General features: G+C 43.5%; 1 pseudogene; it reads right to left on the bottom strand.

The window, feature by feature from the left end:
- Window positions 1-13,106: 13,106 nt before the first annotated feature.
- LOC122149880 lies at window positions 13,107-13,230 on the bottom strand (annotated as a pseudogene).
- Between the last annotated feature and the right edge of the window lie 13,556 nt (window positions 13,231-26,786).

The raw sequence follows: 26,786 nt of genomic DNA, 5'->3' as shown, positions 1-26,786 counted from the left end.
GGGTTTGAACCACCAGCCTTCTGGTTAGCAGTCAAGTGCCTTAGCCACTATGCTACCAGAGCTCCCAGTAAATTGCTATATGTATATATATTTATATGTATTGACTCAACAGCGGCGAGCTTGGTTTGGTCTTTGGGATATGGGACCAGTTTGTCTGGCCTTTCTTCCTTGGTGCTGCTGGGTGGTTTTAAATCACCGAGCTTTAGGTTAGCAGTTGAGTGCTTAACTGCTGTGTCGCCAGAGCTCCTTTTTAAAGAAAGGGGCTAAGGGTTTGCAGTGCTATGAAGTGCCCTAGGCAGGACTTCCTTCATTCCGGTTTCTGGGCTGAATGCTGGTGTCTTCCAGTAGCAGCCCTAAAGCATAAGGAAGCAGAAGACAGGGATCAGAGGCAGATCCCCTCCAGATCTGTCCTGCTCCGTGCTCTTCCGCTTGCACTGCACATGCAGATTGATGCCAGGCTTCCCGGCACGTACTGTGCCACTGACACCATGCTCCTCAACTAGTTTGCTCTCCATGTGACTGAGAAGTTGGACTTTTACAGAAGGGAAATCACAGTCTTGCCTGTACTTTATTAGTATTGTGACCATTTGCAAATTAATTTGGAAGGCAATATAATTTACCTCTTGTATAGAATTCAGTTTTGATTACTGCCATGTCACTGAAGCGCCATCTTTCATGAAAGCTCTTATGAGAAATTAAGGTACTCTTCTCTCTCGTCCAAATAAAATCAACGTATGGCTATGGGACACAATCACATTAAAAAATATCATTTAATCCAGGGAACATAATTATTCGAATGAAACTGGAGAGGAGAAACTCAATCTAGAGTCTGAATGTTGACATGAAATTTTGAGCCTGTTTCCACTCATCACTGACTTCTAATAGCATTTTGTAGCATAATTTGCAGCATAAACCTTGTTAATATGCTATTGGTTATTTCAAAATCATGTTGAGTCCCTGGCAAGACTTACTCTGTGGATCACTGCTGGGGGCACCAGTGTATCTGCATAGCTAGCTTTGGAGTAGTGTTCAACCACCCAGTGCTGTGGCTCCTGTTCTTTAATGGTGACCGCATGATTTTCTTTTCTTTGGCCATGAATTGCTCAAGATGTCATGTGGAAGAGAAAATTAGTTTCTACATGCGTCTCCTTTGTGTATCATATATATATATATATAGAGAGAGAGAGAGAGAGAGAGAGGAAGGGAGGGAGGGAGGGAGGTTGGGCAATCTACTTCCTTGGTGATACTGCCTCAGAAACCCAAGATTGCCCAAACTTCCTTCCCAGCAGTGGCTGGTGGGTTTAAACCACCAGCCTTCTGGTTAGCAGTCAAATGCCTTAGGCAGTACTCTCCAGAGCTCCTACACTGCCCTTTTGCACTATTAAATACTGTTTAAACCTTTGACAAGCAGTGAGTTACCTATGAGAAGATTGGTCTGTGATCTTTTGATTCAGTGAAGACAGGAGAATTGGTTTCTTAACTTGATTGCTGCTAACTTTACATGCTTCCTGTTTAATAGAAGTATTAGCACATTTTGGTTTTTCCACCTTAGTGAGCCTTTTCCCTGCACTAGTGTTTGGTACACTTGAAAGGCTTGATTTCTGGGTTACTTGAGTGGGCAGGGTGCCATGGTTGATTGTGCTTGGCATGTTCTTAGGCAGTGACTGAAAGCACTGCTGAGATGTTTGTCTCAGTTATGGCTGCATGACGTTGGAAGCAAACCTCTTCTCTGGGTTGACTTGTATCTCAAAGACGTGTGTGTTTAGTTAGAGGAAAGGCGGGCCCATCAACAGGAGGTGGTTAAAGGGGCTCAGTAATCTCTTTAAAATCTCCATCATTTGCAGATAGAAAGAAGAGGTGTGGGAGTCCACAATGGACTGTCTAAACCTCCCACCTGGTATACTCAGTCTAGCCCTTTCTTAGCTTGTTTAGCCAAGGAGGTGGCTGTGAGCTCCAAGGAAAGCTTTGGGCAGGGTGAGGAGCCTATGGTGGAGGAGTTGGGGGACAGTGTGTGGGGAGGGTGGCCTGAAGGACTAGGGGGATCATGGTGCCACTTCCTGGGACTTAAAGAAATCCCAGGTTTTAAAATTAAGAGTTTTGTTTTGGTCTTGAGTTTCAGACAACCATGCATGAGGAGGAGTCAGGTGGGGACTTCTGTATCTCAGTCTGGGGCTAGCGTTTAACTCTTTCATGACCAAATTATTTTCAGCTTTGGATTTTTTTGTCGATAAAATCTGTTTTCAGTAATAGAAGGCATGCTGACATTAAAGATTTTTTAAGGTAATATGGATTTTGATTCAAGTATGTGGGGCGCATGTCCCAAGTGGGCTCTTCTGGTGGGTATGGTGGGGTGAGGCCTGATTCCTCAGATTTGTGCAGTTATATGAGTCCCTGTCAGGCAGCACCATGTACTACACCAGGGATAGCAACTTCTCAAGGAACTTGAGAGGCTGAAATGTTGGTGGGTGACGTATGTTCCACAGGTCATGAAAAGGTTAAAGCTCAAAACTTTTTAAAGTCAGCCTAGTTAAACAGTTGTATAGTTTGACAAGGCCCAGACTCTTCTTTGCATAGTAATCTTCTTTTGACAGGAGTAAGAAGATTCCATATTTTTCTCTTGTAGATTTGTAATGAACTTTTTGATGAACAGTTTCACTTTGAAATAGGGTGTGTGTGCCTGTGTGTGTGTGTGTGTGTGTGTGTGTGAGAGAGAGAGAGAGAGAGAGAGAGAGAGAGAGAAATAATGTGAGAAAGAGGGAGAATCTTGTGTCTCTAAGCCCTTTGTATTGATAGTAGCTTTGTAAGTCATATAGCAAATCTGTGAAATTGGTCCTTGTATTATTACAATTAAGCTGGGCTTTATATAACTGAAACTCTCTTACTGTGGCTTACACAGATAAAGTTAGTTTCATTCTTGTAAGTAAACAAAACAACTAGAGATGGATAGTCCAGGGTTGGTATGGCCACTCCTTGGAAGCACAGGTTTCTACTTGGCTTCTACTTTGGTTCAAAAAGACTGCTCAAGCTCCAACTGTTAGGTATGCGTTCCAGACTTCAGGAAGGCAGACATGGAAAGGCCTACCTTTTCTTCTTAAAGGTCATTTTTGGAAGTTCTTTATCATATTTCTGCTTATTTTTCCTTGTCACATGGCCACACTCAGTTTTAATGGAGTCTGGGAAAATGTTCTGATAGCAGAGTGGCGTTTGTTGTGAAAGAAAGAGAAGAAATATTAGCAAGCCTGTGGCAGCCTTGCCTTGGTCCTAGTGTGCTTGCTTGATTTGCTCACGACCAATATAACTTAGACCAGGCAAGTCTTTTACTATTATTTCTAATTATACGCTGTCTTTCCCATTCTCAGCTCTTCTATTATCTTCACAGGTATGAAAATGGCTAGTCCCGCCCTCCCAAACACCTCTGAGTTATTTATTTTCTCATCTTTAGCACCGGGATGGTTCTTTGAGTTCTGCAGAGTGTTACCGAGACACGGGAAAGAGGGAGGGAGCTTTGTGGCTCCGATTTCAACCTTGCAGTGCAATGTATCGCAGCTTCCATCCATCAGCAGCTTTTCAGCACACGGTTAGGAGAGCACCATCGGATTTTTACACTTGATTCACAGTAAAATCTGCACGGGGGCTTCTGGGGTACTTATTATCTCAGAAGTCTGAGACAGCAGAAACCCTTCTATTCCATCTGCGGAGAAGGATTTACCCACTTAGAAGGAGCTGGTGACAGTGGGAAGGAGCGTTTGAACTTTCAGTATCTGTTTCTCATACATCTCAGTGCATTGTCTGCTCACATATCCCAAGATGCTCAAGAGAGGGTCTTTAATGCCTTTAGTGCCATAAGCCAAAGCTTCATTTAAAAAATGAGTTGAACATTGAAACCATAAAGGCGAACTCTCTCGCCTCACACTGTATCTGGATCTTATAGCTGTATCGTGCACATGGATGTGTGGCTGCATGAGGCCCAACAGTGGTGACTCCTCTTTTTCTGGAGAACCACTCTCTTCCCTCCCTGGTGGGTTCTTGTCCATTTGATTACATGACTGCAAGCATAAATCTTACTCTTGTATTTGTGCCATACATCAACGTAGAGACAGAGTATGATTCACCTGTGTTATGGCTTGAATTTTTTCCCTCCAAAGAGCTGTGCCTCTAAAGATACCCCATTTGGAAATAGAGATTTTCTTTTGTCATTTTAATCAGGTTAGACTTGAGTAGAGTGGATCCAAAACCTAATCTCTTCTGAGTGGTGTCTTATAAAGGAGGGTACAGACACAGCCAGACCAGAGGAAGATAGATACCTTGTGAAGAAATACCTGCCAGCAGCCAAAGAACGAGAAGGAAGGACCCTCTGTAGGCCCTGTGCTGTCATTTGCACATCTCGGTCCTGAAACTGTGAGACTAAATTCCTGCTCTCTAAAGCCACCCACTTGTCGTATCATCTATTACGGCAGCACTAGGAAACTGAGGCAACCTGCAAACAGAAGCACTGGTTAGTTGACCATGAAGAAGCCCCTTCAAGCCTTGAGGCCTTAGGCTTCCTCACCTCTGGAATGAGGAGGTTGGTGTAGACCATTTGGGGAACACTATCCTCAGAAGGAAGGTTCGGCAATCTACTTCTGTAGTGATACTGCCTCGGAAACCCAAGGAGGAGTCGCTATGAGTCAGGTCTGGCTTGATGGTACATAACAACGTGCTCTTGAATAGTGCAAAGGCAGCAGTAAGGGCTATGGTAGGTCATCCCAAGGGTGCAGATCAGGACTTGCAGTTCTCAGCAGAAGTCCTTCTGAGAGCTGCTATGGACTGACACCCTCCTGGTTCCCTGCGTTCTGCGGGGTGTGTTGCCTGCATGCTCTCAAGCCTGTTGCCATCAACGCTGCCGGCCACCTTTACTCCTGCTCAGGGAGCTCAGCTGAGAGAAAGGAATAGTCGGTTCCCACTCTGCTTTCAGAAGTTGTAGATCCCAAACTGAAACTCATAAATATGACGCTAGTACATGGGCTTCCTTTCAGGAAAGCCAATTCATTAAATATTCATCCTAATATAAATTGTAACACTTAGCCACACTGGGCATCTGTAGGATGGACCATATGGAATTGCCATTACTTTATTGTATTTCTGCTACAGAGATGACAGTTCCATGTGGTTCAGCCCTGTAGATAAAGTAATCCCTTGCCAGATTCTTTGATTTACTTTGAACTGGGAAGATAGAGTTTCTGCAGGCCTCCTCTGGTGTGACTATCCTAGCGTGTTTAATTCCACCTCATCTGAAACCAATAGGCAGTGGCATCATCCATCAGCCTTTTCATTGTTCCTGTTAGCTAGCTTTGAGTCAGCCGTCTGACTCATGGTGACCCACTGGCATGGAGAGCTGACTGATAAAATCCACATGGTGTTCCGTGGCTGATTTTCAGAAGCAGGTCACCAGGCCTTTCCTTCTAGTCTTTCTTAGACTCGAAGCTCTGCTGCAACCTGTTCAGCATCATAGCAACAGGCAGGCCTCCAGATACATGATGGGTGCTGGCTGCACTTGCGGTGCGTTGGACAGGAATTGAACCTGGATCTCCCACATGATAGGCAAGAATTCCACCAATAACTACCACTGCCTTCTCCTGCTCATTACTCCTTCCCTTTCTACATCTTACTATGAACCACTGTTTTGCTGTTGGAGAGAAGAATTGAGCTGCTTAAATAATTGGTCTTTTGTATAATGTGTATAGTTGCATTTCAAAAAAAAAAAAAAAAAAAGAACTCTCAACTAATACAATTACAGACATAAAAGTGTATGTCAAAAGAAGCTTATTACAGCAAGATTTCAAGATATATGTGATCTCAAGCAAATACAGGAAAATATGCCTAGAGACTATGTGGTTGTCAGGTGCTCTGACTCAGCCACCTATGTACACAGAATGATACGTGGCATGGTCCTTGCTGTCTTCCCAGTCATCAGTGTGCTTGAGGCCATTGTTGCAGGCCGCTGTGTAGTGATTTCTGACCTGGGGGCTCCTGCGAGCATATTGGACAATATTCTATTGTGACCTACGAGATTTGCTTTGGCTCACTTTCAGAAGTAGGTCACCAGGCCTTTCTTCCTAGTCTGGCTTAGTCTGGAAGCTCTACTGAAACCTGTCCACCATGGGTGACCCTGCGGGGATTTGTGATATCGGTTGTATACCTTCCAACATGACAGCAACATGGAAGCCGTCCCAGTACAGCACACTGACCGAGCGGCAGTGGGACCACAGCATGGGGCTTTAGAAAGGAGGAGAGTGGAAGCTGAGACTAGTCCAGAAGACAGATGCTCATAGCTGAACTGGAGCACAGAGGAGGAGAGGGAAGCACACCGTTTTCAAGCGCTGAGGTCTGACTTTTCATTCGGCTCTGCTTCTTGACCTACTGAACTCTGCTCTGGACAGGAGTGCAAAAGAAACACCACCGGTGGCTGCAACCTGCACTGTAGCTCTGGGTTCCACACAGGTGTTGTCAAATAAGCCCTTGCAAAGTGCATTGCTGGCAACACAAGGAGCTCTCATCGGGAATCCACCTGGATGTTTCTTCTTTGTGCAGTGCTGGCTTTAGAAAGATCTAAACCCCAAAATTGAAAAACTAAAACCCTGTGGGGTTCACGGAGTGAGTCAAAGAGTGAGAGCTTATTGTTGGCACAGCACTCAAAACAGTCGTTGCCTTTGAAACGTGGTGTCATGACAGTTGTGTATCGGGACACTATTGGGATGCAACGAAATCTAGCCACTGATCTCTTGTGTCAGTGCAGCAGCGTTGCTGCCGTGCTGGGAGGCACAGAGAAGGAAAGGGACAGAGCAGCACACATCGTCAGGTCTGCCCCCCGGGTTGAGTTTGCTTTCCACACTTAGTACAGTGGCAGGGTGCCGTGGCCCCAGTGAAGAAGATAGGTATTTCACTGCTGCGCTGAGACCTAAAGGATGGAGGGGAAGGAGCCCTACAAGAGTATTCCAGGCCCCTGGAATAGCACGTGAGAAGGCTCAGAGACAAGAGGGAAAGTGTCTTGTTTGAGGAAGTGAGAGGTGGGTCACTGTGGCTGGTGGGAATGAAGATTCTATTGGGATAGAGGGGTGGGGAGGCAGGCAACGCCTGAGAAATGTGACGAGAATAGTAGTAGCTCAGCCTGATGTCCCCAGTGCCTCTCTGAACCTGGGCCACCTGCAGAGAGTCCTTTCTGGGTCTGGTTGTTCGTAGGGCTGGGGTCACAGGACCCCTCTGAATTCCACCTCTGCCACTTAAGATCTTGGAGGATTTGAGCATACTGCTTCTATTCTGAACCTTGGTGACCATGTCTATGAAAGGACCTAGTTGTCTTGGCACACAGGAAGATGTGGCATCAGAGATGGAGGGCTGAGTTCCCTGCTTCCCTCGCAGTCTGTGCTCCATCATTATGAGATGCTGTTGCTGTGGTTGCTACATGGACTTCGGCTCCCTGTGGGCATCAGCTCACAGGTCCAGAGCCTGAAAGGCTAGCTCGTGAGTGGGCAGGGAGGACATCTAGCTTCAGTCAGCCACAGGCAGAGGCAGGACCTCCTCAGTGGTGTGTACTGCAGAGGGCTTTGGCCTTGGACGGATGGTGGCTGGATTCTTTATTCTGTTTTCTGCTCACTCTGTTCATCCCTTCACTCACTCTGACTTTGCACATCTGCTGTGTGCAAGATGATGTTCTCAGCCCTAGGGAGACCCCAAGAGAGTGAGTCAGACAGACATGATCCTTGCTCCCAGAGACCTAACCATCCAATAAGGAAGAGAGAAATTGAATAACAACAACACACAAATAATTAACACAGTTGTCAGATGGACCAGAAAGGACGAGTAGAGCGTTAACAGGGGTATTTAATCATTATATGAAGCCCTGGTGGCGCAGTGGCCAAAGTACCCAGTTGCAAACTGCAGGGTTGACATTTTGAACTCACCAGCTGCTTCACAGGAGAACCCTGTGGGGCAATTCTTGTCTGTCCTGTGGGGTTGCTGTGAGTCAGCGTCAACTCTACAGAAGTGGGTTTTGGGGTAGTGATGAGATGATAAGGAGTCCTGGTGGAGAAGTGGTTAAAACGCTTAATTGTTAAATGAAAGGTTGGCACTTTGAACCCACCAGCTGCTCCATGGGAAGGAGATAAGGCAATCTGCTCCCATAAAGATTGCAGCCTTGGAAACCCTATGGGGTAGTTCTACTCTGTCCTGTAGGGCCGTTGTGATTCCGAATTGACTCAATGGCAGTGGGTTTCGTTTTGTTTTGGTAGACTGCCACTGGCCCTGGTGACACAATGGTTAAGTGCTCTGCTGCCACCTCAGGATTGGCAATTTGAACCCACCAGCAGCTCCACAGGAGAAAGATGAGGCAATCTGCCTGTGTAAAGATTGCAGCTTCGGGTACCCGATGTGCAGTTCTGCTCTGTGCTCTAGGGTTGCTATGAGTTGGAATTGACTGGACAGCAATGCTTAGTATTTTTTCAGTCTTTACAGAAGTAGACTGCCACATCTTTCTCCTGTACAGAGCGGCTGGTGCGTTCTAACGTGGGGTTCTTAGAATGTCGATTCTGATTCATTAGTTCTGGGATGGGCCTGGACACTTTATATTTTTTACAAGGATTAGGACACTGGTCCTCAACAAGGACTGATCCCCACCTCTCCCAGGGACTTTTTCAGTTGTTAAGACTGAAGGCATGCTGCTCCTGGCGTCTAAGGGGTGGAGGCTCACATGCTCCTAACTGTCCTACAGTGTATAGGGCAGCCCCCCAGAACAGAGAATTTATCTGGTGCCAAATGTAAACAGTGTTGTTATTGAGAGCTCTGTTCTAGGGTGATTCTGGCACTCCTGGCCCACAGACAAGGCTGTAACTAGCAACGGGATCCCCTCCCTAGCCTTGCCAGTCACCCTGGGCCGAACTATCCAAGTGTAAAGCCGAGATTTTGACACAGAGTGAATCAACAGAATCAGCAAAGATTGTTGTCAATCCCTTGTTTGGATTTTATGAAAGGTGAGGGGGGTTTTGCCAGCACTAAATCATTCGTATTAAAGGAGTGGCTGATAGAGTGTCTGTAGGGATGAGACATTCCAGAAGCCACACGAGAACCTCCACTTTCCCACCGGGGTTAAGCACAAAGACAGAAGGACTGAAGAAGGTGAGCGCATGAATTATTAACAGGCTCGGGTGTGGAAAGTGTAGTGCAAGCCTTTTTAACACTGTTTGAGATCAGGATGAGGAAAAATGGGCAGAGACTTAATTGTTTCATTGACTTTTGCCAAGGAAACTCAGAGTCATCAGATACACACACAGAGGGCAGATGAAGAATTCACGGCTAACACTTTCCTTTTTTTCTTCTTTTTAAGATTAATTTGTAATTTATGGCTGTAATGATCTGCCTGGTGATGGAGTTGAGATGTGGGTGTAGGATTCATAACACAGTCAGCCTGCAGGCTCTCCCCTCCGAAGCCATCCTGCCACCCCACACTCCCTGCTCGACTCAGACCTCGATCATTTCTCATGCACACGAATGCAGTGGCCTTCCAATTGGTTTTCCTGTGCTTACTCCACAGGGCTTCCCTTCAGGTCACCTCCATGTTGTGGAGAAATCTCCAGTGGGAGATTTCTTGAACATCTGATCACCTGGCCCGGGGACACCTTTCTGAAGTTCCTCATTGCTCTCAGTGTGAAGGCCAAACCCCTTATCATGGTGCACGTGACCTTTGGTTAAGTGACTCCTAATTACCTCTTCCATCATATCTCTTACCTCTGTCCTTTCTGTCTTCCCTCCCCTCAGCCATAATGAACCCTGTTCATTATAGTTGCCCATAATGTACCCAATGTCTTTCTCACTACAATGGCTTTATATTTGCTGTTTCTTTTCCTCTCTCATATATGTGGTTAACATCTTCTCATCTTGAAAAGTCCACCATCAACCCCAGTGTGATGCCACTTCACACTCAGTAACCCAAACCAAACCCACTGCCAGTGAGTCTATTCCACCTCATAGCGACCCTATAGAACAGAGCAGAACTGCCCCATAGGGTTTCCAAGACTAAATCTTTACTGAAGCAGACCACCTCATCTTTCTCCTGCAGAACAGCTAGTGGGTTTGAACTGCTGAGCTTTTGGTTAGCAGCCAAATGCTTTAACCTCTGTGCCACCAGAGCTCCTCACACCCACCAAGATAGCTGTAATAATAATAAACAAAACCCAGAACATAACAAGTGTTTTTTATGAGGATGTGGAGAAATTTGAGCCCTTGTCTATTGCTTGTGGGAATGAAAAACGGTACAGCCACTGTGGAAGACAGTTTGGCAATTCCTCAAAAAGTTAAACATAGAATTCCTATAGGACCCAGCAATTCTAATCCTAGGTACATAGCCAAAATAATTGAAAACAGGTACTCAGGCAGAGACTTGTATACCAGTGTTCATTGCAGCATCACCCATGATAGCCAAAAGGTGGAAGCAGCCGGAATGTCCATCAACGAATGAGCAGATAAGCACAGTGGGGTATAGTCATATGGTGTAATACTATTCAGTCATAAAAAGAAATGAAGTAATGTTACAAGCTGTAATGTGGGAGAACCTCAAAAACGTTGTACTAAGAGAAGCCAGATGCAAAAGGTCACAGTTGTGTATGATTCCATCTATATGAAATATCCAGAGTTGGTAAATCCAAGAGACAGAGAGCAGGTTGGTAGTTGCCAGGGACCGAAGGAGTTGGGGGAGAGGAATGGAGAGTGACTGCTTATTGGGTAGTGAGTTTCCTTCTGCAGCGATGAAATCGGTTTGGAACTCGATGTAGTTGTACAGCATTATAAATGTACTAAATGCCAGTGAAAGGTACACTTTAAATGGCTAATTTTGTATTTTGTAAATTTCATCTCAATTTAAAGCAAAACCCAAAACATTACACCACCCAAGTTCAGCGTGGCCTCCTTTGTGAATCCCTCCTGGGTCCCCTTCCTGTCTTCTGCACAGCGAGTAAATGCTTTCTTCTCCTTGGACTTCCATAGTGGGTCTCTGTCAGGAAGCGGAAGCCTTACTCTGCATTCATGAAAAAATAGAGATGTGCAGCTCCATGCAGCGTCGTGAGCAGAGTTTTAAGATGTTAAGTGGTGGCAGAAGAATGCGAACCTGCACGCGTAGTCTTACTCCATTTTCTTAAAAAGGAAATACATGTTTATATAGGAGCTCTGGTGGCATAGTGCCTAAGGCACTCGACTGCTAACCAGAAAGATGGTGGTTCAAACCCACCAACCACTCCTGAGAAGGAAGGTTGAACAGTCTACTACCATAGTGATACCACCTCGGAAACCCAAGGAGGGGTTGCTCTGAGTCAGATCCGACTCGACAGCAGTGACTTTGGTTTTATTGGTTTATATATATATTTATCCATCTCAGGTGCAGCTGCCTGTTTTACGCACATATAAAATAATCTAGAGAAACTGTATCAGAATCTCTACTTTACTTTCAATATCATATACATCTACCCTGTATTTTTACCTTAAACGTTTTTTTTTTTTGAAATGAACATATAGACAAGTAAAACAACTGGAAACCCAGCAGACCTCCATCTTGAGCCCTTACAAACCAAGGTAAGATCATAGTCTCAGGCCAACTGAAGTCAGTTAAGCTTCCTTGGCCTCCCATGTTCCCTACATAAATGTTCCTCTAAAGGTGCTGCAAGGATGCTGGGGCCCTCAAGGCCCTAGCAGGAGGTCTGTAAGGTCAGAATGCTTTTCATAATACGTAAGACATAATTTGCCCTTTCAGCATGCTGACAGTTGCCTTGATGGTGTAAAAGCAGTGGTGGGTGAAACAGATGGCCCCTTTGCATATGAATCAAAGTGCAGCATCCAGTTGTACCAGTCCTCATTGTGCTCTTTGCTGTCATGTACAGTTAAAAAAGAAAACAAACACAAAAAGCTAATTTCCCATGAAAATGCCCTTAATAAAATAGTAAAAAAAAATTAATTTTATTAAACTTCAACCCTTGGGTAGACTCTTCTAGTATTCTTTGTGCTGAAATGTCCCATCCACAGAGTACTTCTGTTGCATAAAAGAGTTCAGTGGTTGCCTCAAGGAAAAGCACTCATAGGGTTGCTTGAGTTGTGAGCTGAACTAGCCACTTTCTCCGTGGAGTACTGTTTATACTTGGAAGAACAACTGACAGACAAATTGTGATTATTCAGACGTGGGTATTTGGCAGGCTGCTTCTTGAAAATGAAGAAAGTGAGGCTGGCACTTCAAGGAAAACAACTAACAGTATTTGTTGCCAGTGTTAAAATTCAAGTGTTCAGGCAAAAATTGGAATTTTAGAAAACTTACATCTGTAACTGTGAGCTTGACAGCTTTCCAATACTTGAGTATTTCTTTGATGACATTGGTGGTGATATTAACTAGTATGATTTTTAAGATATTGTATAAATGAAATGTGAAAATCTTTAAAAATATGCATAACTCAGGGAACCAATATTTTCTAAATGACCAATGCAACATGTATGGATAAAAGATCCAGTCAAAGTACAAGATGGGCCAATGAATTTTAATTGAACAGAACATGAGAAACTTTATTATAATTTAAAATTCCACATTGCAGCTAATCTTTAAGACATACCATTTGTTGAGTTTTGGTGTAATATCAAAGAAGACTATCCACAGTTATTAAAAAGGCTGTTAAAATACTCTTTCCTTTCCCAAGTACACATCTGTATGAAGTTGGATTTTCTTCATATACTTCAACCAAAAATTACATTACAACAGATTGAAGCAGAAGCAGTGTGAGAATCTAGTTTCTGTTTATAATTCTATTAAGCCAAACATTAAAGATATTTTGAAAATACGTTAAACAATGCTACTCTTTTCACTAAATTGTTTTTTTGTTTTGGGAAATATGAAAAAAACTAAAACCAAATTCACTGCTGTGGAGTCGGATCTGACTCACAGTGACCGCTCCTTGGGTTTCTGCTCCTTGGGTTTCTGAGGTGATTTCACTGTGGAAGTAGATTGCCCAACCTTCCTTTCGAGGAGTAGCTGATGGGTTTGAACAGCCAGCCTTCTGGTTTGTAGTCAGATGCCTTAGGCTCTACACCACTAGAGCTCCTAAAGCCCACAGCATCTGGTATTCCCAGGTGGTCTCCCATCCAAGTACTAATAGTAGCAGGCCCAACCCTGCTTAGCTTCCGAGATCAGGTGAGATTGGGCATGTTCAGGATGGTATGGCCGTAGATTTGGAAAATACAGTACTTTTATTTGTTTATTTTTTAAATAAAAATCTGTGGTAACATAATGGCTTCGTTACTGCTATTTTAAAATGGATAAATATTTTAAAATATTTTATCTGTTCAGACAAATAAAATGTAAAAATTGTCAGATATATGATACACATAAAAACTCTCTGGGTACTTCACTAGAATGGAGGAGAGTAAACTCAACCAAACCCCATGTCATCGAGTTGATTCTGACTTACAGTGCCCCTGTAGGAGTAATAGAACTGCCCCATAGGATTTCCAAGGCTGTGAATCTTTACAGAAGCAGACTGCCTCATCTTTCTTTGGTGAAGTGACTGGTGGGTTCTAATCACCGACCTTTTGGTTAGCAGCTGACTAGGCACTGTGCCACCAAACCTCCTTGGAAGAGTATAAAGGGGTCCTAAAACTAAAAAAGCTTTAGAACTGTTGTCCTAGACCTTCACCACTGGCATCTTTCATCTTCTCAGTATTCAGAGGAATGTGCACATTTACATGTAAAGGTGCAGCACCTTTTTTTTTTGCAGTCAGATACCTTAGGCACTACAGCACTAGAGCTGCAGTTAAGAGGGTGAGCTCATACCATGTTAGCCCCAGTTTTGAAGAACTCAGGAATTTGGGATTTTGGAGCTTTCATGACCTGAAGCATGGAAAGCCATGCTGTGCAAAATAATACCAACCAAGCTAGTTGGACTAACTGTCAGCTGACAGTTGCCCTTGGATGTCTCCATCTTTTAGCCCAAACTCGGAGCCTGGAGCTTCCAACCTTCTGTCATGCTGGTGTGAGATTCTTCAGGCACTTTACTCACCTTCCACAAAAGTGGATCAGATTCATCATCTTCCTTCTTTACCAGGATACTCATTGGTCACCATCAAGACAGAGCTGCTTGGTCGCCAGTGGGAAAGCAAGTGTTCACACAACCCACCTCCTTTGAGCTGCAGGCATTTTCAGGCCTCATTTAACCCACTTGGGGTGAGTTGTCCTGACCTGGAGCAGACCAACTCTGCCCCCACTCCAGAAGGTTTGGCTAAAATGTCTCCCTCCCATCTCTGCCCTGTAATTCTGAAACTCCTTGCTTAGAGGCGCCCATCATTCCTGTTGTAAATGGTTTCCAATCATTTGGATTGGAGTGACCTGGGATTTTAACTGCAAATGAGCTATCATTTCCTTTGACACCCACTCACTCGCACAGGTGATAAGATTGCTGGAAATCCAGACTTAACTGTGGGGCTGACTTCTGGAGTTGTGCGGCAGATTTTGGCACCTGCATTCTGTTCTTCACCCTCTTGTTCTCCAGTCTCCCCAGTCAAAGGACCTGCACAAATAAGGGAGAAAGCTGAATGGACAGTCAACCATGAACTAGAACCTGCAGGACTCCTACAAGGGGTAGAAATTAGGTTACAGGGGCGTCTCCTCTTTGAGTCTCTGCTTATTTAGCCTCCAAAGCAGAGAAGTGTATTATGACTATAATTCAAAGAAAAGTCAAACCAAAGTACACCAACTAGTGATAAAGGGAAATGAACAGGGCAGATAACTAAGCACAAAGCCCTTGCAGCTAGCATTGAGCTGACCTGGGCAGTGCAGCTTGTGGTGGCCTAGGTTACCTGGTCAATAATTGGAGGAAGGAGGAAGGAGTCAGGGAATGGTGCTTAACCAGCCGGGAATGTCAGTAATGCTAAGGTGGAGAAACATGGCCCAGAAACCTTTTCAAAGTTGTTCTTCCCAGAAAGCTTGGGTAGGCAGCCAAGCACTGATGGTCCCCAACGAGGCGCCATTGTCTGACAGAGGCAGTCCAGTGTCATGGATGGAGCTGAGTATCAGAGCCAGACATAAGCTCCAGCATGCTATGCATTTATTCTTCAAAACAAAAGAAAACAAAAACAGCTTTATTGAGATGTCATTCACGTACCATACAGTTCACCCTTTGAAAATATACAATTCAGTTATTAGTGTATTCACAGGGCTATACAGCCATCACCACTATCTAATTTTAAAGTATTTTAATCACCCTAAAAAGAAACCTCTTAACTACCAGCAATTTCTCCTCACTCCCTTCTTCTGGCCCTGTTGTTGTTATTGTTTGCCTTCGAGTCGGACCTGACTCTTAGTGACCCCTCCTTGGGTTTTCGAGGCAGTATACACGGAAGTAGATCACCCAGTCTTCCTTCTGAGGAGTGGCTGGTGGGCATGGAACTCCGTATTCTGGACATTTCATAAAAATGGAATCATACATTATATAGCCTTTTGTAACTGGCTTTTTTCACTTAGTGTAATGTTTTCATCTATGTTGTATGTATCAGTAGTTCATTTTTTTTTTTGTTCTCAATATTTCATTATATAGATACTTCACATTTTGTTCATCCATTCATCAACTGATAGACATTTGTGTTTTTATTTTTGCCTATTATGAATAATGCTGCTATAAATATGTACATGTTTTTGTGGGGGACAAGTTTTCATTCTCTTGAATATATACCTAAGAGTGGAATTGCTGGCCCATATGGTAACTTTGTGTTTAACGTTTTGAGGAGGTGCCGAACTACTTTCCAAAGTGACTGTACCATTCTGTAACCCTACCAGCAATATATGAGGGTTCCAGAATATATGAGGGTAACCCTACCAGCAATATATCTCCACCAATATCTGTTATTGTCTGTATTTTTGATTTTTCCATTTATACTTTCATTTATTCATCTAATGATTAAGTACTGCATACCTATATGTCCTGGGGACTTAGGGGTATAGCAATGAGCAAAATCACACATGGTGCTTACAGTATTACAGCAGGGAGTATAGCAGATATGAAGACCTCTTTAAAGTGTTAAAAAGCACGATGTCACCTTGAGGACTAAGCTGTGCCTGACCCAAGCCATGGTATTTTCACTTGCCTTGTATGTGTGCAAAAGCTAGACAATGGAGAAGGAAGACCAAAGAAGAATGGATGCCTTTGAATTACGGTATTGGTAAAGAATACTGAATATACCGTGGACTGCCAGGAGAACACACAGATATGTCCTGGAAGAAGAACAGCCAGCTTGTTCCTTAGAAGTGAGGATGGTGAGACTTCATCTCTCTTCCTTTGTACATGTTACCAGAAGGGACCAATTTCCTGAAGAAAGCTATTGTGTTTGGCAGAGTAGAGGGTTGGAAACAAAGGAGGAAAACCTTCAATGAGGTGGATGACACCGTGCTGCAACAGTGGGCTCAATCATAGTGTTCTGATGACCTGGTGCCGCTCTGACAGGAATATACCACAAATGGGATGCCTTAACAAACAGGAGTTTATTCTTACAATCTGGAGGCTTTAAGTCCAAGTTCAAAGTGCCAGGCTCTAGGGGCTGGATGAAAGCCCCTCATCCTTGGGGTCCAGCTCTGCCTCCTGCTCCCGGCCCACTGGAGCTAGAGGCATTTCTTCACTCAGACAGCTGTTGGCCGCTGAGGCTGAGAAGCCCCAAGGTTGACGAGTAAAAAGGCACAGTCCTGATGTTACCAATCCACACGGCAGGCCATTAACTTAAGTCCACTGTAAGTCTAGGTCGGCAGAGCATAGCAGGCTGCTGAGCAATGACACGGCTACATGCAGGGTCCAAGCGTGCCATAGGCTAGAGACCATTCCCAAGGCTTCTGCTGAAATACAGGAAGCAGACCACATTCCGTAGGGCAGCTACTGGACTGCTCACAGTAGATTCCACCATGGAGTTGATTACCAGTCTCATCATAGGGAATACTACATCCAGCTGCCCAGCCACTCAACCAGGCCCAGCCAAGCTGACACACAAACATCACCACCACCCAGGCCCAGCCAAGTCGACACACAAACGTGACCACCACACATAGCAACAGGTATGAGGATGGTACGGGACTGGGCAACGTGTTGTTCTGTTGTGCACGGGTCTCTATGAGTTGGAATTGACTTGATGTCATCTAACAACACCATAGCAGATCGTATTAGATGATAGTAAAAATAAAAGGTAAATGTACACTTGTGAGAAGACTTACAAGGGTGTGTGTGTGCACGTGTGATGCAATGAGATTGCGTAGCAGGTGAGTTTGACTTCAGGAGCTTCACGGTGGGCTTTCCCGTGGAGGTGGTGCTGTTTGATACTTGATTCTGAGCACTGTTGTTAATGTTTCTGTACCTCAATTCCTCCTTTGTGATAAGAGGTTAGCCAGGTCCAGGTAACCAAGTGGCTTTGAGGGCTTAAGAGAAGCTGTTGTTAAGCATGGAGTATATTCCTCACTTATGATCCTCTGGGTCCCAGCTATGATCCCCCCCGCCATGCCCAGAAGAACAGAGGGTCTCTAGACAGAAGATGACGAGTCATGATAACGACAGCGATGATGATGTTGATGTTGGCTATGGTTTGGTGGGTGTTTCCAAAGTGCCAGGTACTTTACCTTACTCAGTCCTTATAATGACCTCATAACAAAGGGAGGTCAGGAAGATATCAGAAAGGAGGAAAAAATGAAAAAAAGGCATTGGGAAGAGAAAAAACACAGACATTGGATTTATTGATTAAGATCTTGAGTTAATGCTGAAAAAGTATGATTCTAAGGCTTAGTCCATTTTTGGAAAGTGCCTGAAATAGGTATTTGGTTTTATAAAATATAATTTTATACAATTTAATTTTGTTTTTAGTTAGAAGGGTATTTTATTTCTAGAATATGGAGTGCTGTTTCTTTCATTTCAAATTACTTCTCTGGTATTAAGCTAAATGGTTTCACTTAATCACACTTAACAAACCTCCCAGTATAAGGGCCAGGATCCCAAAATCTTGCTACAAATTAGTTTCTAGCCTCGGCAATAAATGGATATCTGGAGCACATTCAAAAAGGGAAACCACTTTAATTAGGTTTGAAAGTGTCTCCAATCAGTTCCAGAATAGCTGTCACTGGATTTATGAAGCACCTTCCAAACTATAACTCTTTTTATATCCCACTGCAGTGAGAAGGCCTCAGAGGAATCCCATGTGATTTCCTGAAACCTAAACCTTTATCTCCCAAATAAGTGTCCCTCCAAAATGTGGCAAGACTGATGGAGGGAAGCCCTGTTCACCTCGCCAAGCTTGTCAGCGAGCTCCCATCATGGTGCCCGTTTCATTGCAAGTGTTCTAGAAGGGTTAGTCCAATCAAACCTTCCTTGGAACATTGTCTTAAGTGTAGCCTGACCCCACTAATCCCTCAGGCAACAATTACTTTCACTCTGCTATTTACACCCAAATGACAGGCTCCTCAGCAGAGTAGAAACTAGCACCGAGACCCAGAGATTTGAAGGAGATGGTGGATAGCACTGATCCTAAAAGTCAGAAGCACCATCCAGGCCAGTCCAGCTCTAGTATTTGAACCCCAGGAACATATACAAAGAAAATGTTGGCAATAAAAGTTATGATCAGGCATTTCTTATACATGATTCCCGGCTTTCCAGAAGTTGTAGTTGTTAGGTGTTATCAGTTACTTTTTGACTCGTGTGACAGCATAGAACTGCCCTGTTGGGTTCCCTATGCTGTAATCTATATGGGAACAGACCAGCAGGTCTTTGTCCAGTAAAGCCACCGGGTGGGTTCAAACCACTAACCTTTCAGTTATCAGTTGATTGCTTAACTGTTGCACCAATCTGGGCTCCTTTTCCCTGGGTTTTCCTGAGTTGTGAAGTTGTGTCCTGTTAGATTCTTTTATCCTTGTTTTCTTATGCAAAATATGTGAGTGTGACACATGGCAGAAAGTATGCAGCCAGGACACAGTGGAGAGAACAGAGAGTTCAGAGTGGGAAAAGTAGGACTAGAGCCATGGGATGTGGACTTGACCATTCTGACCCTTAGCAGCCTCCTTTGGATAGAGAGAAACAACAGCTCACAGAGCAGCGGTGAAGATGAAGGGAAAAACTGACACTAAGTTGTCATGCACGTTAGTTAATATTTTTAAAACCTAAGAGTACAATTAAGTCCGGCAAGAGAAGTCTGCAGAGTCTTCTCTGAGAGTTAATTGGGGATGCCATGGCATGTCAGGAAGTCACAGTGACACTGTCCCCGAGCAATCATCAGCCAGCTCTTTTCTTCTTGCATGAATGGTGTGGTTATTGCAAAGCAGGCAGGCAAGCAGGGTTAGGATTTGGGGACAGCATTGCCATGAAGTGCTGGACACTGTGCTAAGTCCTTGTGAATATTGTCTCCTTTCATCTCCATGCCACCCTGCATTATTAGTACTCTTATTATCCTCACCACACAGATGGCAAGGGAAGCACAGACTGGCACCACTTGCTCAGGTTAGCACCGCCAAATGACAGTTCCCCTGATTCCCAACTTCTCCCAGTCGTGCCCCCGCCTTGTTATCATCAAATGAGTTGCCACTAGGAAGGGGTTGTGACTGTTTCTTCTGGGTGACCTTTATGAAATTTTAATCTTTCTTACTGTGAGGACTGTAGTAAAAAGAATAATGATCTCCCAAATATGTCCACGTCCCAATCCCAGGACCTGTGAACATGGTACCTTACATGGCAAAGGGACTTTCCAGATGTGATTGTTTTAAGGATTTTGAAATGGGGAGGATATCCTAAGTTTTCCAGGTGGGCCCAGTGTAATTACAAGAATATTTAAAGGCCTGGTGATCAACTTCCAGATCAGTCATTGCAAACCCTATGGTGCACCCTTCTACTCTGATACACCTTGGGGTCACCCTGAGTCAGAGTCCACTCTATGGCAAGTGGTGGTAAAAGAGTCAGAAAGGAGATGTGATTGCAGAAGCAGAGTTGGAAATTTGAAGACGCCGTGCTACTGGCTTTGAAGGTGGAAGAAGAGGCCAAAGCCAAGGAATACGAGTGGCCTCTCGAAACTGGAAAAGTCCAACAGATCTTCCCCTGGGGTCTCCAGAAGGACTGCAGTCCTGCTGGCCCTTGATCTTAGCCCAGTGATACCCACTTTGTGCTTGTGACCTACAGACCTTTAAGGTAATACTTTTATGTTGTCTCAAGCCCCTCAGCTTGTGGTAATTTGTTTCAGCACCAAGCAGAAACTAATATGGCAGCTCAGACCAAATGGTATTTCATGGTAAACAAAACCACCTAAGTATTCTCATAAACATTCAAATAAGTTTACAGTTCTATTGTAGAATGTATGTATACATTCAGTGCTGTAATTATTGGTGAAGCCAGCCTGTTTGGTCAGTGCCATATAGCTAGGAAGCAGGTCTGGTGAAATTCAAAGCCAAATCATCTTGATTGTGCCCACCCTTCTTCTTTCTAAGTGTGGCCTGCAGAGAGACTCACACGCAATCAGAGAGCTTGTTACCTGCTGAGCCGGAGCTCTCACTATCCAAGTAGATTCTTTCAAAAGTGATACAGAGCCCTGGATGTGAACATAGACTCATCACAGGTGCGGAAGCTTGGCCTAGCCCTCCTGCCTTCTCCATTGGCTCATTTCTGAATGCTCCCGAAGTAGCATACGTCCACTGTTTGTGACTAGCTTTTTTTGTGCTGATGGTGCTGTGTAAGTGGTTAACTGGCATCTGGTAGAGTTCAGTGTTTCTTCCCATTTGATTCCTGCCCTATAAGTAAATGATAGTCTCAAAAGCTTTACTTCATCTATGGCATTAAAATTGACTCTACTTTGAGGAGGCAGCTCTTCCTCAGTCATATTTTGAGTGCATTCCCACCTGAGAGGCTCACCTTCTAACACTGTATCAGTGTTCCGCTGCTGTTCATAAGGTTTTCACTAGCCAGTTCTTTTAGAAGTAGATTGCCATCTCCTTTTTCCTAGTCTGTCTCAGTATGGAAGCTCCACTGAAACTTGTCCAACATGGGTGACCTTACTGGTATTTGAAATGCCAATTGATGGCATAGCTTCCGGCATCACAACAACATGTAAGCCACCACAGTATGACATACTGACAGATGAGCGGTGGCACTACTCAAATGGAGAGGGAACAGCTGCAAACATCCATTAATACTTGGAAAGTGAAATATATGAAGTATGAATCTAGGAAAATCAAAGTTCACTAAAAATGGGGTGGAACACATAAACATCAGTATCATAGGCATTAATAAGCTGAAATAGACCAGTATTGTCCATATTGAGTTGGATGGTCATATGGTCTGCTATGTCAGGAATGACAGATTTTAAGAGGAATTACATTTATCATCACAAAGAAGATTTCAAGATCTATCCTGAAGGACAGTGCTGTCAGTGATAGAATAATTTCCTTAGACCTGCAAAGACCAGTTAATTTGACTTTTACTCACATTTACACAGCAACCACTAATGCACCATCTGCTACTGCCAAAGATGAAAAAACTGAAGATTTTACCGATTTCCTCAGTCTGAAATTGATTAAACATGCAATCATGATGCATTGATCTTTACTAGTGTTTGGAATGCAAAAGTTGGAAAAATAAGAAGAATCAGTAATTGGAAAATGTGGTACTGGTGATAGAAACAATGCCAGAGATCACATGGTAGAATTTTCTAAGGCCATTGACTTACTCGTTGCGTGTACCTTCTGTCAACAACATAAATGGTGACCATACAAGTAGACCTCACCAGATGGAATACACAAGAATCAAATTAACTGCATTTGTGGGAAGATACAATGGAGCAACTCAATATTATCAGTCAGAACAAGGTCAGGGGCTTACTGCAGAACAACCACTCATTGCTTATATCCAAGTTCAAGTTGTAGCTAAAGAAAGTTAAAACAAGTCCACAAGAGCTAAAGGAAGACCTTGAATATATGCCACCTGAATTTAGAGAGCAGCTCAATAATAGATTTGATGCATTGAACACTAATGACTGAAGACCAGACATGTTGTGGAAGGACATCATACATGAAGAAAGCAAAAGGTCATTATAAAGACCGGAAAGGAAAAAAAGACCAAATGGATGTCAGAAGACTCTGAAACTTGCTTTTCAATGAACAGTAGCTAAAGTGAATGGAAGGAAGTAAAAATGCTGAATGGGACATTTCAAAAGGCAGCTTGAGAAGACAAAATAAAGTATTATAATGAAATGTACAAAGATCTGGAGTTAGAAAACCGAAAAGGGAAGAACATGCTCAGAATTTCTTGAGCTGAAAGAACTAAAGAAAACATTCAAGCTTCAAGTTGCAATGTTGAAGGATTCTGTGGACAAAATGTTGAATGACACAAGAAGCACCAAAAGAAGATGGAAGGAACACACAAAGTCAGTGTATCATAAATAATCAGTCGATGTTTAACCATGTCAGGAGGTAGCGTATGATCCAGAACCAGTGGTATTCAAGGAAGAAGTCTAAGCTACAGTGAAGGAATTGGTGAAAAAGAAGGCTGTGGTAATTGATACAATACCAGTCGATCAATAAATAGATGCAATGCTGGAAGCATTTACATGTCCATGCAAAGAAATTTGGAAAACTGCTACCAGGCTACCCTAGCAGAAGACATCCATATTTGTGCCATTCCCAAGAGAGGTGATCCAACAGAATATGGAAATTATCTAACAATATCATTCATAACACATGCAAGTTGTAAGTAAAGTTTTGCTGAAGGTAATTGAAAAAGTGGTTGCAGCAGTACATACAAAGTGCCAGAAATTCAAGCGAGATTCAGAAGAAGATGTGGGGAGAGTAAATGTCATTGCTGATGTCAGATGAAGCTTGGCTGAAAGCAAGAAATATCAGAAAGATACTTACTTGTGTTTTTTGACTATGCAAAGGCAGTCAAGTGTGTGGATAATAACAAATTATGGATAACATTGTGAAGGATGGGAAATTCAGAACAAGCAACTGTGTTCATGTGGAACCTGTATGTAGATCAAGAGGCAGTCATTTGAACAGAATAAGGAGATAACTGTGGTTTAAAATCAGGAAAGGTATGCATCAGGATTGTATCTTCTCACCATACTTAGTCTATATGCTGAGTACATAATCTGAGAAGATGGACTATATGAAGAAAAATGCAGCATCAGGACTGGAGGAAGATTCATTAACAACATACCATATAGAGGTGACACAGCCTTGCTTGCTTAAAGTGAAGATGACTTGAAATATTTACTGATAAAGATCAAAGACTACAAGCCTTCAGTATGCATTACACTTCAATATAATTTAAACAAAAATCTTCACAACTAGACCAATAAACAACATCATGATCAATGGAGAAAAGATTGAAATTTTCAAGGATTTCATTTTACTTGGGTCCACAATCAACACCCATGGAAGCAGCAGTCAGGAAATCAAAGGATGCCTTGTATTCAGCCAGTCTACAGCAAAAGACGTGTATAAAGTGGTAAAAAGCAAAGATGCCACTTGCAATGTGAAGGTGCACCTAACTCAAGCCATGGTATTTTCAGTCACCTCTTATGCATACCAGTGCTGCACAGTGAACACGGAAGACCAAAGAAGAGTTGAGGCCTTTGAATTACGGTGTTGGTGAAGAATATTGAATATACCATGGACTACCAGAAGAACGAACAAATCTGTCTTGGGAGAAGGACAGCCAGAATCCTCCTTAGAAGCAAGGATGGTGAGATTTCCTCTCACTTACTTGGGACATGTTATCAAGAGGGAGCAGTATCTGGAGAAGGACATCATACCCAGTAAAGTAGAGGGTCAGCAAAAAAAGAGGACTACTTTTAGTGAGATGGATTGACACAGTGGTTGAAACAATGGGCTCAAGCATAACACTGACTATGAACATGGGACAAAACTAGGCAGTGCTTTGTTCTGTTGTTCACAGAAGTTCTGGTGGTGTAGTGCCTAAGGCATTTGACTGCTAACCAGAAAGTCAGCAGTTCAAACCCACCAGCCACTCTACAGAAGGAAGATGGCAATCTACTGCCATAAAGATTTACTGTCTTGTAAACCCAGTGGGTGTTGCTTTGAGTCAGAATCGACTCCATGGCAGTGAGTTTGTTTTTTGTTTTTTGTAGGGTTGCCGTGAGTTGGAACTTGCTCCATGGTACCTAACAACCACAGAGTTCAATGTGAAGTAATCACTAATGAAATGGTTAATGTTTGCTGAATGTCTCCAGCTGCACTTTGCTTCCTTGATAGTAGAATCTCTCTCTTGTAGTAAACAAGGACTGGGATTATTCATGGCTCAGGGCATAGCCTGTAGGTTATCAAGTCTGCCCCGTGAGATTAGGATGAGGCTGCGTGCCAAAGCTGTATTCTGCTGGAGGGATGGACACTGAGTATGAATGGGTATCCACTGATGTGTATAGTGATGCCTAGTGCTTTCAGATTGCCTTATTCTCGCAGTGACATTGTGGAGTGATAGGAATTGTCTTTCAAAAATGAGTGTTCTGGTTCCCTAGTGCCACTCTGACAAGAATATACCACAAATGGGATGGCCTTAACAAACAGGAATTTATTCTCTTACAGTTCACAAGGCTAGAAGTCCGAGTTCAAAGTGCCAGGCTCAAAGTGCTGGGTGAAAGCCCCTCAACCTTGGGCTTCAGCTCTGCCTCCTGCACCTGGCCCACTGAAGCTAAAGGCATCTCTTCACTCAGGCAGCTACTGGCTGCTGAGGCTAACAAGTCCAGGGTCAACAAATAAAATGGCACAGTCCCGATGTTACCAAACCACACGTCAGGCCATTAATTCAAGTCCATCGTAAGTCCTAAGGTCGGCAGAGTATGGCAGGCTGCCGAACAGTGATATGGCTGTATGCAGGTCCAAGCATGCCATAAGATGGAGACCATCCCCAAGGCTTCTCCTTATGTACAGGAAGCAGACCACATCCCAAAGGCAGCTACTTAGCTGCTTGTGGTAGATCCCACCATGGAGCTGATTGCCAGTCTTATCATGGGGAATAACCACCACCACCTGCCCAGCCACTCAACCAGGCCCAGCCAAGTTGACATAAAAATTTAACTACCACAATGAGGAAACCATCAGACATGTAGAAGCAGCGTTGGAAAGGCAGGAAATATAGGATTGCTGAGGGTAAAGGCAAAATTGTGATTCATACGCTTGGATGATCAAAATGTATTCAATGTCTCCTGTTCCCACTTAAGAGTGGGAATCTCCCGATGGCACTACTGGCAACACATAACATGTTGCTCTCTGTTTATTTTGACATACATTTGTCCCAAGTACAGCAGAGTGAAGTCTTTGTGCTGCTGGTGACCTGTTGTGGATTGATGCAAACTATACTAACCGAGAAGAGACATGATGACATGAGAGTTAAGCACTCAGCTGCTATCAAAAAGGTTGGCAGTTTGAACCCACCCATTGACTCCACCCTAGAGAGTGGCAATCTGCCCCTATAAAGATTACAGAAAACTGTATGGTGGAGTAACTCTGTTCAGTCACAAGGAGACATTATGAGTTGAAATACACTTGATGGTACCTCACAACAACAACATAGTAGGGTAGGATTCTAAGACTTGAATTTAGTTGGGCTATTAATTTTTTTCATACCTTTGGAAAATTAATTTCTTCTCTCTGGACTTTATTATCTGTTGAGACAGTGTAGTATATAGAGAGAGCATAGATTTAAATCCTGGCTCAGCTACATGTTAACTGTGGCCTTAAGCAAGTCACTTAACCTCGCTCACCCTCAGGCCCTTCATCAGTAAAATTGTGTAAGGATATGCGGCACACAGGGTTCTTCAAGAACTGTAAATAATGTAATAAGCATCCAAGAACAAGCTCATAGTAGTGATGGCTCTACAATGAGGGTTGTTTGTCTAAGTAATCTCTAGATCCTTTGTAGGTCTGTAATTTTAGTTTTTAAAATAAAGCTTCCCCTATCACCAAAGTAGCAAGTGGCAGAGTTAAGATTTGAATTTAAATATTATTTACTCCAGAAGTCCCATTCTTAAAATTGAACCCTCTGACTCCTGTTTACGGGGACCTTATTATGTACTATGCCCTATGCTGAGGACTGCATTTGTGTTATCTCATTAAATCTTTGTAACATTCAGAGGTAGTGCTGGTGTGTGCCATTAAGTTTATTCCAACTCATAGCGACGTTATAGAATGAAGTGGAACTTCCCCCATGAGGTCTCGTAGGCTGAAATCTTTATACCTGGACTTTTCTCCTGCAGAGCTTCTGGTGAGTTTGAACTATTGACTTTTTGGTTAGCAGTTGAGTGCTTAACCATTGGGTCGACAGGGCTCCTTTACTTGAGGTTGTTGTTATGTTTTTAGGTGCCATCAAATTGGCTCCAATTTTATAGTGATCCTTTGTACAACAGAATGAAGCTCTGCCCAGTCCTGCCCCGTCGCCACAGTCCTTGCTGTGCTTGAGCCCATTGTTTTAGCTACTGTGTCAATGCATCTCATCGAAGGTCTTCCCGTTTCTCACTGACCCACTCCTATACCAAGCATGATATCCTTTGCTAGGATCTAGTCCCTTCTGACAACATGATGAAAGTATTTGGGATGGATTCTGGCCATTCTCATCTCTAAGGAGTATTCCCACTGTACTTGGTCCAAGAGAGAGGTGTTCTTCCTTCTGGCAGTTCATGGTATTTTCAGTGTTTTTGACAACACTGCAATTCATATATATCAGTTCTCCTTTGGTTTTCGTTATTCATGGAAGCAGTAGTCAGGAAATCAGATG

This window comes from Orycteropus afer, unplaced genomic scaffold, assembly GCF_000298275.1.
Source record: "Orycteropus afer afer isolate SDZICR_OR568_19922 unplaced genomic scaffold, OryAfe1.0 scaffold00057, whole genome shotgun sequence".
Taxonomy (NCBI): Eukaryota; Metazoa; Chordata; class Mammalia; order Tubulidentata; family Orycteropodidae; genus Orycteropus; species Orycteropus afer.
The sequence above is the reverse complement of the archived record's forward strand: the minus strand, read 5'-3'. Positions and strand labels throughout refer to the sequence as shown.